Source organism: Aquarana catesbeiana, linkage group LG12 (assembly GCF_042186555.1).
Source record: "Aquarana catesbeiana isolate 2022-GZ linkage group LG12, ASM4218655v1, whole genome shotgun sequence".
In the NCBI taxonomy this organism is placed as follows: domain Eukaryota; kingdom Metazoa; phylum Chordata; class Amphibia; order Anura; family Ranidae; genus Aquarana; species Aquarana catesbeiana.
Window position 1 is genome coordinate 48,092,417 of NC_133335.1, and position 15,691 is coordinate 48,108,107.

General features: G+C 45.8%; 1 protein-coding gene across 1 annotated transcript in view; it reads left to right on the top strand.

Annotated features, from left to right (window-relative positions):
* Positions 1-15,691, top strand: part of MEIOC (meiosis specific with coiled-coil domain) — a 59,540-nt gene that overhangs the window by 34,233 nt on the left and 9,616 nt on the right. The window lies entirely within an intron of this gene.

The window sequence follows — 15,691 nt, forward strand, 5'->3', positions numbered from 1 at the left end:
AGTGAATCTGTACACAGGAAGTAGGTGTGTGTTTTGAGGCCAAATCATTTAGACATACACACATGACCCACACAAACTGCAAATAAGGATCATCTCTTCCTCAGAACAGTGAGCGGGGCATGGTGGTGGAAAGAAATTAGCAGCAGTACAAGCAACTTCCTGGAGGAAAGTGTGAATGTGGATATTACTGCGCTAACTCTAAATTCAATAGAAAAGCTGCTACACAAACATGTAACATAAATGCTAGAAAGTGAATAAGTATAAAATGTAGCGCTAGAAATAAAATAAATGTTGACTTGCCGATGTCTGGCATCCTTGTCTTTATGACTCGTTGTAGCTGACACTCAAGTCCACCTGTTCTGGTAAAAATAGATTTAATTTACCTGTTGCCTGATTGAAGATGTACCACCTTTGATGCCCTCATTGTTGGGGTGTTCCAGTGTATTACATCCTTTAGCAGCTACTATTTGGTGGTGGACTTTGTATTGGTCCTTTTCAGGACCGTCACAGGCCCTGGACTTTTCCACATTTTTATCATTGTATGATCACATAATTTTGGATCAATCACAAACCTATGCACACGTGTTTATTTTCTAGCGCCACGTTATAAACGTATTAACTTCCTGGAGGGGCGTGATGCCATTCCTGTGTCATGGTCACCGCTTCCGGGAACCAGATATGCTCCAAGGGTACATACCTCAGTGCACACAGCAATTGCGCATCTCACATACACAGCGATTGTGCATTTTGGCGGATCTAGCTGCAGGAACCCAATTTTTATGGAAATTAATATTGCAGATTTCCAGGATTGAATTAACAATTGTTTATAGTGAAAGGCAACTGGTTTCTATTAAACAAGGTCTAAATGGGCCTTTGACGCATCACAGTTGAACTTGGGAATATGTCTTTGCAAAGTTAAGCTAAATGAAATCCTTATTTTTGCTTGGTGATAGAGTGCAGAGGGATTAGAAGTCTTGTCAGTTTTTGCGGATGTCTGTACCCCTGATAGGGTGAAGACACCTCCCAAATTTTGCCAGTTTCTCCTTCCAATTTATTCACTTCCTGTCACATAGCCAAACAGGAAGTGAGGGTAAAACCCTACCAATGTCTTGCGGACAACACAGGTCACTCTAAATATTTTCCCCATTAGATAACTTTCACTCTAGCATTTTGCTCTGTACACCCCAATTTATTAGGCATCTTGGACTTTGGGGTTTATTTACTAAAGGCAAATCCACTTTGCACTACAAGTGCATTTGGAAGTGCAGTTGCTGGAGATCCGAGGGGGACATGCAAGGAAAATAAAAAAAAAAGCATCTTTGCTTCTACATGATTGGATGATAAAATCACCAGTGCTTCCCCTCAGATTTACAGCGAATACACTTGTATTGCAGAGTGGATTTGCCTTTAAACTCCAAAATACCTAATTTGGGGTGTACAGCGAATACACTTGTATTGCAGAGTGGATTTGCCTTTAAACTCCAAAATACCTAATTTGGGGTGTACACAACAAAGTGCTAGAGTCAAATTTGCCTAATAGGGACACTAGTTAGATTGATGTGTGTCCCCAAGGAAAGACATTGGTAGGGTTTTACCCTCACTTCCTGTTTGGCTATGTGACAGGAAGTGAAGTCAGCTTTAAAAAAAAAACACAAAGCCCAACCTAAAAATGACAAGCAGGGGTTCTAACACTGTTTCCCTCAAATGCCCACAATTAGTATAGGATTGTCTTGAGCTAGATTTTAGCTCAGTGCTCTAAATCAGTGGTTCTCAACCCTGTCCAAGTACCCCCAACAGGCCATGTTTGCAGGTTTTCTTTCATCTTGCACAGGTGCTTTAAATCGGAGTCAATGGGCTTGGTATTTTGGACAGCTATTTTAGCTAAGATAAATTCTCAAAACATGTCCTGTTGGGGGTACTTGAGGACTGAGGCTGAGAAACACTGCACTGAAATGGAAAATTGAATACTTCTCTGTAATTTCCCTTTCCTGGTGCCTATCCATGGCAGCATATGCACAATCCATGCATATGCTACCATGAAGGCACCAGGAAAGTAGCTTTTAGACAAATCACACTTTTTTGTTTTTCCATGCCAATCAGCCTAGTTAACCATATGTCGACCAGCTGCTGCAGTTGTACTGCGGCAGAATGGCACGGCTGGGCGAAACGAGGACTTGTAACGTCAATTCGCCCTGTGGCCACTAGGGGGCGGGGGCATACAGAGTATGAACAGAGGATCTGTTAGCTTCCCTGCACAGTCCACACCCCCCTTCAGTTAGAACACTTCCTAGGACACACATTAACCCCTTCACTGCCCCCTAGTGTTAACTCCTTCACTTCCAGTGACATTTTTACAGTATTCAATGCATTTTTAATCGCACTGATCGCTGTATTAATGCCAATGGTCCCAAAAATGTGTCAAAATTGTCCTACGTGTCCGCCATAATGTCGCAGTCACGATAAAAATCGCTGAACGCCGCCATAACTAGTAAAAAAAAAAAATTTATAAAAATGCCATATAACTATCCCCTAGTTTGTAGACGCTATAACTTTTCGCAAACCAATAAATATAGGCTTATTGCAATTTTATTTATTTTTTTACTAAAAATATGTAGAATACATATCGGCCTAAACTGAGGGAAAAAAAATGTTTTTATTTTTTTTTTTTAGCAAAAAGTAAAAAATGCGTGTTTTTGTTTATAGCGCAAGAAAAACCGCAGAAGTGATCAAATACCACCAAAAGAAAGCTCTATTTATGGGGAAAAAAAGGACGTCAATTTTGTTTGAGAGCCACGTTGCACGACTGCAATTGTCAGTTAAAGCGACGCAGTGCAAAAATCGCAAAAAGTGCTCTGGTCTTTGGCCAGCCAAATGGTTGGGAGCTTAAGTGGTTAAGCTGCAGCTGGGAAATTTGTTGCACGAAAATTGTGTGTGAGTGTGTAAAATGCTTAACTTGGATTGAGCATGCATCTGCAAAACAAAACACATAAAACAAACATTTGCTACAAATTTTATTGGTCAACAAAACAGGACTTGGAAAAGAGCAAGGAAAGCAAAAAACACGTTTTAATTTGATACACTAACAGAATATGGTTTTATGGTCTGACCATTCTGCAGAGGAAATGAACGGGAGTTAAAAGGACTGCGCACACAAACGGACAGTCTCAAGGATTTAAAAACAAAAAATATCCCCCCCCCCCAAAAAAAAAAAAAAAATATTAAGGCCTCTTTCACACTTATACGACTTGTCCCACGATTTTGTGCTGCAAAATCGTATGACAAGTCATTCTCCATGATTTTCAATGACTACCATTCATATTGGCACGACTTTGGTCCAACTTCTATGCGAGTTGTACTCCATAGACCTCAATGTTAAACCCTCAAGTAGTATGCAAATCATACCTGAATAATAGACACGATTTCAGTACGACTTTGTAAGCACAAGCCTCACACCATGTACAGTACCTGACCGCGAGATTGTGTTTCTTGGCGACAGGGTACTGTGCATGTCGCGCTGGCTCGCTGATCGGGAAAGGAAAACTTTTTTTTCCTTTCACGATAAGCGGCAGGCAGTGCTGACAGCTGTCTGGTATGAATCATGAGGGGGAACGCCGTGCCAAGTTTTAAATGAAAAAACCGGCGTGGGTTCCCCCCCATGGGCATACCAGGCCCTTAGGTCTGGTATGGATTGTATGGGGAACCATACCAGACCCTTATCCGAGCACGCAGCCCGGCCGGGCAGGAATGGGGGTGGGGACGAGCGAGCCCCCCCCCTCCTGAACCGTACCAGGCCCCATGCCTTCAACATGGGGGGGTGGGCACCCCAAAAGCACCTTGTCATGTTGATGAGGACAAAGGCCTCTTTCCGACAACCCTGGCCATTGGTTGTCGGGGTCTACGGGCGGGGGGCTTATCGGAATCCGGGAGCCCCCTTTAATAAGGGGTCCCACAGATCCCGGCCCCCCACCCTTTGTGAATGAGTATGGGGTACATTGTACCCCTACACCTAGGGAAAAAAATGTGAATGAAAAAACACAGTACACAGGTTTTTAAAGTAATTTATTAGGCAGCTCCGGGGTCTTCTTCCGACTTTGGGGGTCTCTCCGGCGTCTCCTCCCGGTGTCCTTATCTTCCGCCGTCTCCTCCGCATCTTCTGCAGCTCTTTTGCTAGCGGTAGCCCTGCCTTCTGCCTTCTTGTCTTCTTCTCTCTTCTCCTCTTCCGATGTTGACCCAACGCTCTCTCGGGCTGGAATGCTCTCTGAGCGCTCCGATGTGACTTATATAGGCGGTGACCCCGCCCCCTTATGCCGTCACAGTCACGGGGCATGCTGGGACTGTGCCGTCATAAGGGGGCATGGTCAACCTCACCCGATGACCACGCCCCCTTATGACGGCACAGTCCCAGCATGCCCCGGGACAGTGACCTCATAAGGGGGCGGGGTTACCGCCTATATAAGTCCATTGCGGAGTGCTCAGAGGGCATTTCAGCCGGAGAGAGCGTCGTGTCAACATTGGAAGGTGAGAAGAAGGCAGAAGTCTGGGCCACCGCTAGCAAAAGAGCTGCAGAAGATAGCGGAGGAGCCGGCAGAAGATCAGGACACCGGGAGGAGATGCCGGAGAGACCCCTGAAGTCGGAAGAAGACCTTGGAGCTGCCTAATAAATTACTTTAAAAACCTGTGTACTGTGTTTTTTCATTGACACTTTTTTCCCTAGGTGAATGGGTAGGGGTACGATGTACCCCATACTCATTCACAAAGGGTGGAGGGGGCCCCCTTATTAAAGGGGGCTCCCGGATTCTGATAAGCCCCCCCGCAGACCCCGACAACCAACGGCCAGGGTTGTCGGGAAGTGGCCCTTGTCCTCATTAACATGGGGACAAGGTGCTTTGGGGTGGGGGGGGGGCCCCTGCCCCAAAGCACCCACCCCCCATGTTCAGGGCATGCGGCCTGGTACGGTTCAGGAGGGGGGGGGGGGGCGCTCGCTTGTCCCTACCCCCATTCCTGACCGGCCGGGCTGCGTGCTCGGATAAGGGTCTGGTATAGATTTTCGGATCCCCATGCCGATTTTTCGGCGTAGGGGGGTTCCCCTTACAATCCATACCAGACCTAAGGGCCTGGTATGCCCCTGGGGTGGAACCCACGCCTGTTTTTTATTTAAAAATTTGGCGCGGCGTTCCCCCTCATGATTCATACCAACTACTGTATGTTTTCATTTGTTAATGCCAAAGCTGTGGCAAAGTCATACAAAGCAGTACTGCTCCCAAATCGCTGCAAAATAGCCGCCGCGAAATTGTGGTAAAATCGCGCGACTTTGAAGTCGTATAAGTGTGAAAGGGGCTTAAAGATTAAAAAATACTTGCTCTGAAACGCATCCGTTTTGCAAAGACATAACAAAGCGATAATACATGTTACAAACACTATAAAAACACCCAAATGTACTCTTGACACACCATCAAGAAATCTTGCTTCTTTTCAGGGCAAGGTAAAGAATGCTATCTGCAAGCTTTATATAACATAGGTTTGTGTGCTAATGAGGCAATTGAAAACACATGCAAAGTCCATGAAACACACAAAATGCAAGTTCACCCAATGTAGAGACAGAACTTCAAAGTGGGTACACCTGTTAAGGATGTCCTTAACCACTTGCCGACCGGGCCATAGCCGAAAGACTGCTACAGCGCGGTCGTGTTTTTCTGGGTGGGTGTACATGGACGTCCTCCCAGAAAGTTGCTCCCGCGCGCCCCCGGGAACATCCGTGACCCGGCGGATCACGGTAAATAGCCGCTGATCGTGGCCGTTTACCACGTGATCGTTCCGTCAAATGATGGAGCGATCACTTGTAAACAAACTGGCGTCACGTCATGACGCCTGTTCCTCCCTCCCCTCTCCGTACCGATCGGTACAGTGTGAGGGGAGAGGGGGAGAGATTGCAGCAGCGCTGTGGGCACTAAACATCCAGCCCACAGTGCTGCAATCAGTGCCAAGAATGGCAATACTCTGCAACACTGGGCAATACTCTGCAACACTCTGCAAGACTGTGCAATACTCTGCAACACTGTGCAATACTCTGCAATAAATTTTAACAGAAACAAAGAATTTTCTTTTTTTTTTTCTTACTGAATTTTCAGTCTTTTTTGATTTATAACGCAAAAAATAAAAAACCCAGCGGTGATTAAATACCACCAAAAGAAAGCTCTATTTATGGGGAAAAAAAAGGACAAAAAATTCATATGGGTACAGTGTACATGACTGAGTAATTGTCATTCAAAGTGTGAGCACCAAAAGCTGAAAATTGGTCTGGTTAGGAAGATGGTTTAAGTGCCCAGTGGGCAAGTGGTTAAATTACTAACCCCAAAAACACTCTGAGCATGCCCAGAAAAATCCAAGTGCTGTTCACACACATAAAGCACCAAAAAAAAACAGTGCCTGAGCATGCCCAGAACAACCCAAATTCAGCTAGCACAAAATAAGTCACCCCCTGTCCAAAATTAAGCACATCATCCAGCATGCTACAAAATTACAGATGGGACAAACACCCCCCGGTCCAGGGGGGCAAACAAAGCGCCTAACATGGGCAAAGTTGTACAACAAATACCATTGCAGTCTATGGGAACTGACTTAATTTTTTCGAGTCCCCACTTGGCTGGCTTATATTCTAGTTATTGGCCTTAAAATGGGTAGGGGGGCCCAGGTCCCACCCTGAGGGACATATATCAATGTTACCAATTTGGACAACCCCAAAAACGAAGCAAGTGCCTTTTAACCACTTGCTTACTAGGCACTTAAACCCCCCTCCTATCCAGACCAATTTTCAGCTTTCAGTGCTCTCACACTTTGAATGACAATTACTTAGTCATGCAACACTGTACCCAAATGATTTTTTTGTCCTTTTCTTCATACAAATAGAGCTTTATTTTGGTGGTATTTGATCACCTCTGGGTTTTTTATTTTTTGCGCTATAAATGAAAAAAGACCGAAAATTTTGAAAAAAAACCACATTTTTTCTAATTTCTGTGATAAAATTTTGCAAATTCGTAATTTTTCTTCATAAATTTTGGCCACAATTTATACTGCTACATATCTTTGGTAAAAATAACCAAAAATTTGTGGAAATTATTTGGTCTGTGTGAAAGTTTTAGAGTCTACAAGCTATGGTGCAAATCATAAAAAAATTATCACATCTCATTTCCTGAGACCCTAACAAGCCAGGAAAGTACAAATGCCCCCCAAATAACCCCTTTTTGGAAAGTAGACATTTCAATGTATTTAGTTAGAGGCATGGTGAGTTATTTGAAGTTGTATTTTTTTCCCACAATTCTTTGCAAAATTGAGATTTTTTTTTTTTCCCACAAAATTGTCATTGTAATTGCTTATTTCTCTCACATGGCATGTGTATACCACAAATGACACCCCAAAATACATTCTGCTACTCCTCCTGAGTATTACGATACCACATGTGAGGGACTTTTTCACTGCCTGGCCACATACAGAGGCCCAACATGCATGGAGCACCATCAGGTGTTCTAGGAGCATAAATTACACATCACATTTCTCAACCACCTATTACACTTTTGAAGGCCCTGGAGCACCAGGACAATGGAAACACCCACAAAATGACCCCATTTTGGAAAGCTAACACCCCAACGTATAATCTATGAGGCATAATGAGTCTTTTGAATGGTTTATTTTTTTCCAGAAGTTTTTGGAAAATGTGGAATAAAATGAAAACACATTTTTTTTTACACAAAGTTGTCCGTTTATAAGATATTTCCAACACATAGCATTTAGATAGCAAAAATGACACCCCAAAATACATTCTGCTACTCCTCTTGAGTATTACGATACCACATTCGTGGGACTTTTTCACTGCCTGGCCACATACAGAGGCCCAACATGCATGAAGCACCATTAGGTGTGTTCTAGGAGCATAAATTACACATCACATTTCTCAACCACCTATTGCACTTTTGAAGGCCCTGGAGCACCAGGACAATGGAAACACCCACAAAATGACCCCATTTTGGAAAGCTAACACCCCAACGTATAATCTATGCGGCATAATGAGTCTTTTGAATGGTTTATTTTTTTCCAGAAGTTTTTGGAAAATATGGGAAAAAATGAAAACGCATTTTTTTTTTTTTTACACAAATTGGTCCGTTTATAAGATATTTCCAACACATAGCATTTAGATAGCAAAAATGACACCCCAAAATACATTCTGCTACTCCTCCTGAGTATTACGATACCACATGTGTGGGACTTTTTCACTGCCTGGCCACATACAGAGGCCAAACATGCAAGGAACACCGTCAGGTGTTCCAGGGACACATAGCATGCACATACCAAGAATTACACCCCAAAATACATTATGCTGAGCAAAGCGTAAACAAAAAAGATTACCTGTGGTTGTAGTAGCGCAGTTGTACACAGGAGGATAGCACTGGTCCAGGCAGCAGGCAGGGACTTGGTCAGCAGCGGCGAACACAATTGTCCAGGCAGCAGGCAGGGTTACTGTCCATATAAAGTCCAGGGTCAGTGCAGGCAGAGATATTGTACGCAGTGCCAAAAATATTGGTCCTGGTAGTAGGCAGGTCCATGTGGTGTGGTCAGTGCAACAGGCAGAGGCGTGACGGCAGTAAGTCCTACAGGCAGAAGTAGGGCCTCGTTCAGGACAGAACGGGGACAGGGGTAGAGGCTTCTCCCACCCAAATCTCTTTGAAGCCTCCGAGTCTCCAGACCCTAATCTAGGATTGAGAAAACAAAATAAATTGTTTTCTTCATCCAGAAAAACAATTCTGGAGCCCCTCACATATGTGAGACCCCTGTGTTGAATCCCACTAGTCCAGTTGCAGGGTACAAGATTAGTCCAAGAGGCAGGCAAATATCATGGTCAAACAGTCCAAGGTCAGTTCCAGATCAGGCAGAGGTATGTACAGAATCGTTGGGCAGAAGCATGGTCGAATAACAGTCCAGGGTCAGTTCCAGATCAGGCAGAGGTATGTGCAGAATCGTTAGGCAGAAGCGTGGTCAAATAACAAGCCAGGGTCAGTTACAGAGGAGGCAGTGGCATAAGGGGTGTGAGGGTAAATTGCAGGAACGGAGGCTTACGTTTACCATACTTTACTAATAATTTACTGAAGTATGGTAACGACGAAAACATTCACCTACGCAGAGGCCTGGTTCAGAAGGACATTGTGCACAATAATAAGATGTGTCTCTTCTGAATCCAGCTCTGGTACACACCTTACATTTTTTTTGCCGTCGTTGGCCTGTTGGTTTGGGAGGGATCTTATCTGGGAAGTGGCGTTCGGAGAGTCGACTTAGAACATCAGATCGGATATTTTCTGGGGGGGGGCCGTTCGGGAATGTAAGGGCAGTGAAAACGTCCTCCTGGTAGCCAAGGAAGCGTTTGGGGTTTTGGGTGGAGTTACGATAAATGACATAAGAATTGTAGATGGCCAAATGAAAAAAATAAATTGCGACTTTCTTATATCAATGGTATGTCCGTCTTGTGGCAAGGTACGGTTCCAGCATCTGGTCATTCAAGTCGACTCCCCCCATAAACAAATTATAGTCAAAGACGCATTTAGGTTTCTGTATGGGGCCATTTCTTCTGGGGACTTCCATGAAGGTATCATCGTGGATTGAAGACAACATGTATACATCTCTTTTGTCTCTCCACTTCACTGCCAAAATCTCGTTGTTTCGTAGACTCGCCGTTTCTCCTTTTCTCAATTTTTTTATTGACCAGACTTTGAGAAAGCCCTTCCGGTTCTTTTGATGGTACCACATGCAGGCGTCTTCATCCGATGCAGGTTGTGGAACAGGGGCAGAGATGTGTAGAAGTTATCTACGTACAGGTGGTAGCCTTTCTCCAGTAGGGGGTATGTGAGATCCCAAACAATTTTCCCGCTTGATCCCAAGTAGTCTGGGCAATTAGGGGGTTGCAGCTGGGTGTCCTTCCCTTCGTACACTTTGAAGGCATACAAGTAACCTGTGACTCGGTCACATAATTTTGTATACCTTCACCCCATAGCGTGCCCTTTTACTGGGAATATATTGCTTCATCTTAAGCCTGCCACTAAACTTAAGAAGGGACTCATCCACACATATGTTTTTGTCTGGGGTAAACAGCAGGGGGAATAGTGCAGAAAAATAATTTAAAAGTGGCTGAATTTTGAAAAGTCTATCATAGTTTGGGTCATTTCGGGGAGGGCACTGGGTATTGTCGTTGAAATGAAGAAACCTCAATATCATGAGGTATCTGTTTCTGGGCATCACCTTGGAGTATATTGGCAGGTGTTGGAGGGGGTGGGTTGACCAATAGGACAGCAAAGTGTTTGTTTGTTTTTTTTCGTGAGTCCCATGTTAAATGTGAGCCCTAAAAAAACCTTCAACTCCACCACCGTTAGGTCTCTCCATTCGTAGGGACGGGCATAGTAGGACGTTGGATTATTCGCAATGAATTGATGTGCATAAAGGTTGCACTGGGCCACAATACTTGACAGCATGTCCTCGGTAAAAAATAAACTAAAAAAATCTATTGGGGAAAAATTCTCCGTGTTCACCTGGACTCCTGGCTGGGCAGTGAAAGGGGGAATGTTGGCTTCTCCTGAATTAGGAGGAAGCCACAAGGGGTTCTGCAGGGCATAGGGAAGGCTGGCTTGGGTCCTTGGCCTTTCTTGCCGAGGCACTGCGGTGCTGATGGACGGGACTGCCGTGCTGATGGACGGGACTGCCGTGCTGGTGGACGGGACTGCCGTGCTGGTAGATGCCACTGCCTCCCCACCAGAACGCCTTCGTTTGGCGGGCCGAATCTCTTCCTCCTCTGAGTCACTCAGTGTTTCACTACTGAGGACTGGCTCATAGTTTATGTCCGATTCGGAATCGGAAAGGGAATCTGAAAAAGAGAGCTCCCCGTTGCTCTCGTCGGCCTGGACAGGTATTTGGTACGCCTCCTCGGCGGAAAAGCTTCTTTTGGCCATGGTTGCTAAGCCTGCACTGATGAGGCGGCACTGATGAGCACTGAGGTGGCACAGAGGGGCACTGATGAGGTGGAACAGATGTGCACTAATGAGGTGGAACAGATGTGCACTAATGAGGTGGAACAGATGTGCACTGACGAGGCGGCACAGGTGGGCACTGACGAGGCGGTACAGGTGGGCACTGACGAGGCGGTACAGGTGGGCACTGACGAGGCGGCACAGGTGGGCACTGACGAGGTGGAACAGATGTGCACTTATGAGGTGGCACAGCTGGGCACTGATGGGGCGGCACAGATGTGCACTGAGGCGGCACAGATGTGCACTGATTGGCACAGGTGGGCACTGATGAGGTGGCACAGGTGGGCACTGATGAGGTGGCACAGGTGGTCACTGATTGTGCAGCTGGACACTAATCACCGCTGGGCAGAAGGTGGGCACCGATTGGCACAGGTGGGCACCGATTGGCACAGGTGGGCACCGATTGGCACAGGTGGGCAACCGATTGGCACTGTACTGATGCTGCACTGTACTGATGGGGCACTGTATTGATGGGGCACTGTGTTGATGGGCACTGTATTGATGGGCACTGTAGGCACAGTAAATGTTAATTACAACTCACAGATCGCTGACAGTTTCTCTCTCTCCTCACAACGCTGTCTCTGTGTGAGGAGAGAGAGCCGGCAATGAGAGATGATCTCAATTGTTTACATTTTAGATCATCTCTCATTGGAGGCAGCGATCGCGCTGTAAACGGCCGCTGTGATTGGCCGTTTACAGCGATCTGTGATTGGCTGTGTCCAAGGGACACGGCCAACACAGAATTTCCCCGTTGCGCGCTCGTGAGCGCGCACGGGGAGCGAGGAAAGGGGAGGCCGTCATATGACGTCCTCCCGGGAATTGACATCCGCGCTGAAGCCGTCATTCGGCTACGGCCGGATGTCAGGTGGTTAAAAATGCTAAATTGCTTAAAAGCTAGTAACTTGAGCTTACTCTGCCTGTAAATTGGTGCATCTGTAGCATGTATTTAAAATGCGGTTTCAAAGATATACTGCTTTAGACCCCTTTCACACTGAGGTGCTTTACAGGCGCTACAGCGCTAAAAATAGCGCCTGCATAGTGACTGTAAAGCGTCGCTCTTGTCTCTCCAGTGTGACAGCCCCAAGTGCTTTCATACTGGAGCGGTGCACTTGCAGGACGTTAAAAAAAACTCCTGCCAGCAGCATCTTTGGAGCGGTGTATACACTGCTGTTTAAACCGCTCCTGCCCATTAAAATCAGTGGGATAGTGCTGCTGCAGCAGTGCTGGTTTTTTAAACCCTTTCTCGGCCGCTAGCGGGGGGGTAAAAGCACCCCGCTAGCGGCCGAATAGCGTCGCAAAATTGAGGTAAAGCGCTGCTAAAAATGGCGGCGCTTTACCACTGACGCACCCACCTCCCCAGTGTGAAAGGGGCCTTAGAAAAAGCTTACAAATCAACATTGCAGCTGCAAGATTTTAACCAAAAACAAATAGTTTGCCCCCCCCCCAATACATACAAGGTCATTTGGGTCTGTTAAGGCTTAAAATGAGAACCCCCCATGTGAAATACCACCCCAAACTAAAAAATATTGTGCCCCTCCCACACTAACAAACCCTGGCCAAACACACAGCAAGCCAGCCCATAAAAGGAGGGTGGATGCTTGGGGGCAGGAGGGGCTCGGGCACCCCAAAAGTCAACCACCTTGTTCCCATAATCAGGGGACAAGGGCCTCTTCCACACAACCCTAGGCTGGGGTTGTTGGGGGCTGCAGACAGGGCTTTAAGGAATGTGGAAAGCCCCTTTAAACTATTGGGTACAAGTACTTTGTGGTTGGCATTGGACTGAGCCCAATGTGCCCCAAAGGGAGCCAGCTATGTTGAGTGCATTTGGCCTTGTTTGTCAGGAGGGGGTTAAATACCCTTTTAGGAGGAGCTAGAGGAGCGAGAGTCTTTTTTTACATAATTTTAACAAGGTGCATGTCATATGTTTGCAACGTAACGTGACCTGTGTGCAAATCACGTTAAAAAAATACATAAAGGTGAACCAGCGTAAAAAAAAGTCAAGTTTAGCAGTGCGCCTGTTCAACCCATACAATTGCATGTACGTTGCTTAACATTTACTAAGATTTTGGCTGCGCACTGAACAAACTCATGTGAATGAGCACAACAGCCGCTTGCAACTGCTTACATTGATCTCGTGCAGTTCTAAATGTACTTGCAGGCACAGCAGGGTTTCTCTGAAAAAGTTACTTTCTCATTCTATTTTGGGCATATTTGTTGGGCAGTTACTCAACTTCCTCACATCACCCCATATTATTGGCACCATCCATCTTCTGTCAATATTGATTTGGAGATGCCGTGCGCCATGTCCATAGTGGCACACAGATTGCATTCTCCCGTGCGCCGAGATCGCTGTAGTAAATGGGGGGGTTCGTGCTCTGTTACGGCGCACCATTTTTAAATATGTGTTGTGCCTCTACTGATGGCGCACTGCTTTCGTAAATCGCCCCCAAGGTGATTGAAATATGCAATAATGGAAGCCTACCAGGCAACATCGCTGTTTCCTCTGGAAAACATCAAAGCTCATGCAGACAGAGCAGGGGCCATTTCTTGGGCTGGAAAGGTCAGCGCTTCTTCTCACCAGATTTGTAAGACTGCATCCGGGTCCAGCTTCCAAACCGTCATAAACATTACCGATCGGGCCTGTTCTCTAACCAGAGACAGGCTATTGGAGGGAAGCTGCTTAAAGCTGTAGTCCCGCCCTGATTAGGTAGTTCTATTTTGTCCTCTCTGTAAGCTGTCCTGGAAGTTGACTTGGGAAAACGAGAGTTATTACCTGTTACCTTATTTTCCAGGAAAATTCCAGGGCGGTGTCAGTTCCCTCCCTTGTTTTTATAAGTAATGATGTAATTCTAAGTTGGTTGCACTAATGGAAGATTTTATTTCATCTCTGCTTTCGGTTCTTTATTATTACTGAGCGGCTACTGGCTGTGGATGTCTTTTTTTTATAATGTAGATCATGCGTTTCCTGTGCTAGGTGGGAGGAGCCCATCTCCCTGCAAGTCGTCCTGGAAAATGAGTTAACAGGTAACTATTGTTTTCCAGAGAGGAAAGGAAGAGCACCGCGCAGTGGCATTACTGCGCAGGTGCGAGATTGGGAGGTGCATGCTGGGTAGCCAGCTGCACAGATTCCCAGAAATGAAGGGACGAGGGCTTCAGATGCCCACAGCTGACATGGAACCTGCCGCTTCCAAGATCTGGTATAGTATGCCACTATTTTAACATAAACTACAAGGAACTACAAAGAAAGCAGCCTAGGTTAACGAAATAATTTCAAAGAGTATAGGTACCATCATCCCAGATTGTCAAGATCAAAAGGAGAAGGGGGAAGGGTAACGGCCGCAGTTGCTGCTCCTGTCAGCCAATGTCTCCACCCCCCAACAGGGAAAAGAAAGGGACTATTACGGTACTACATATAAGTATACAGTAGAAGTAGAGAGTAAAAAGGGATTGAAAATTTTATAAAAATTCACTTTTAATAGAAACAACATTTATAAAATTACAATACACATATATTTGCAATTGTAAACAATAACAACGTTGCATATAACCATAAAAGAAAAGGTGGGGATACCACAAAGTCTGAACCAGTGGATTCCACACAAATTCGATGGCAGATATGTATACAACTTAATTTCTCGACCGGTTTCGCGGTTAGCACCGCTTCTTCAGGAGAACCATATCTACATTATAACATACAATAGTTGTAACAAATACAAACGCATCAGCAAATACATATAAGATTATTGCAGCAGGTTTATCAATAATGTATCAGAACATTCCATACAAGCCATAAACATTTAAGGACAAGCTCACCCAATCAGGAATTCTCTGTGGGTATGCGAGACCCCATAAAATTCCCCCTGCGGCGGACACAGTGGATGACAGACAGCCTCTGGTGAATAAATATTAGATTAGTAGGTTGTACAAGTCACCATACCACAAGTAGGGGTGTAGGTGCCCGTAACATGTCTCTCAAGGGTCCGAAATAATAGTGCAGTGGAGGAATTGGTGTGATATTACCTGGGGACGTGAGGTGCTGAAGAACCAGGAGACAGGAACAAAGGAGAGGAAGGTAGGAGGGGAGGGGGGGAAGAGGAGGGGGGAAAGAGGAGGGGGAAAAAAGGGAATAGGGAGGGAGGGAAAAAGAGGAATAGGGGAGGGAGGGAGAGGGGGGAGGGAAAAAGAGGAAGGATGAGGGGGGAGGGGAGGGAAAATGGAGGGGGGGAAAGAGGACAGGGAGGAGAAAAGGGAAGGGGGGGGCAGAGGGAGAGAAGGGGAAGAAAAAGGGGGGGGGGGGAGGGGGGAGAAAGGGGGGGGGGGGGGAGGAAAGCCAGGATGGAAAAGGAAGCCCACTAGTCCCATCCATGCAAAGGAAATTAAAGAGATGGAAACGACTGCACACTGACAGTGGTAGGGCTGGCACTCACCACCTAAAGATTAAAGGTTGGTATGACGCGTAAGCTGGGATGGATGACAAATTCCCATTAGAAGGACCGAGGGTCAGGAGGATCATACAGGGCCATGAAAAACATTCCAATTCCCCTACGACTGAGGCCGCAACTGCATAACCAAAGAGTTACAACAGCAGAAAAGAAAATTAATATATAAAAAAAATTACATGATATTAA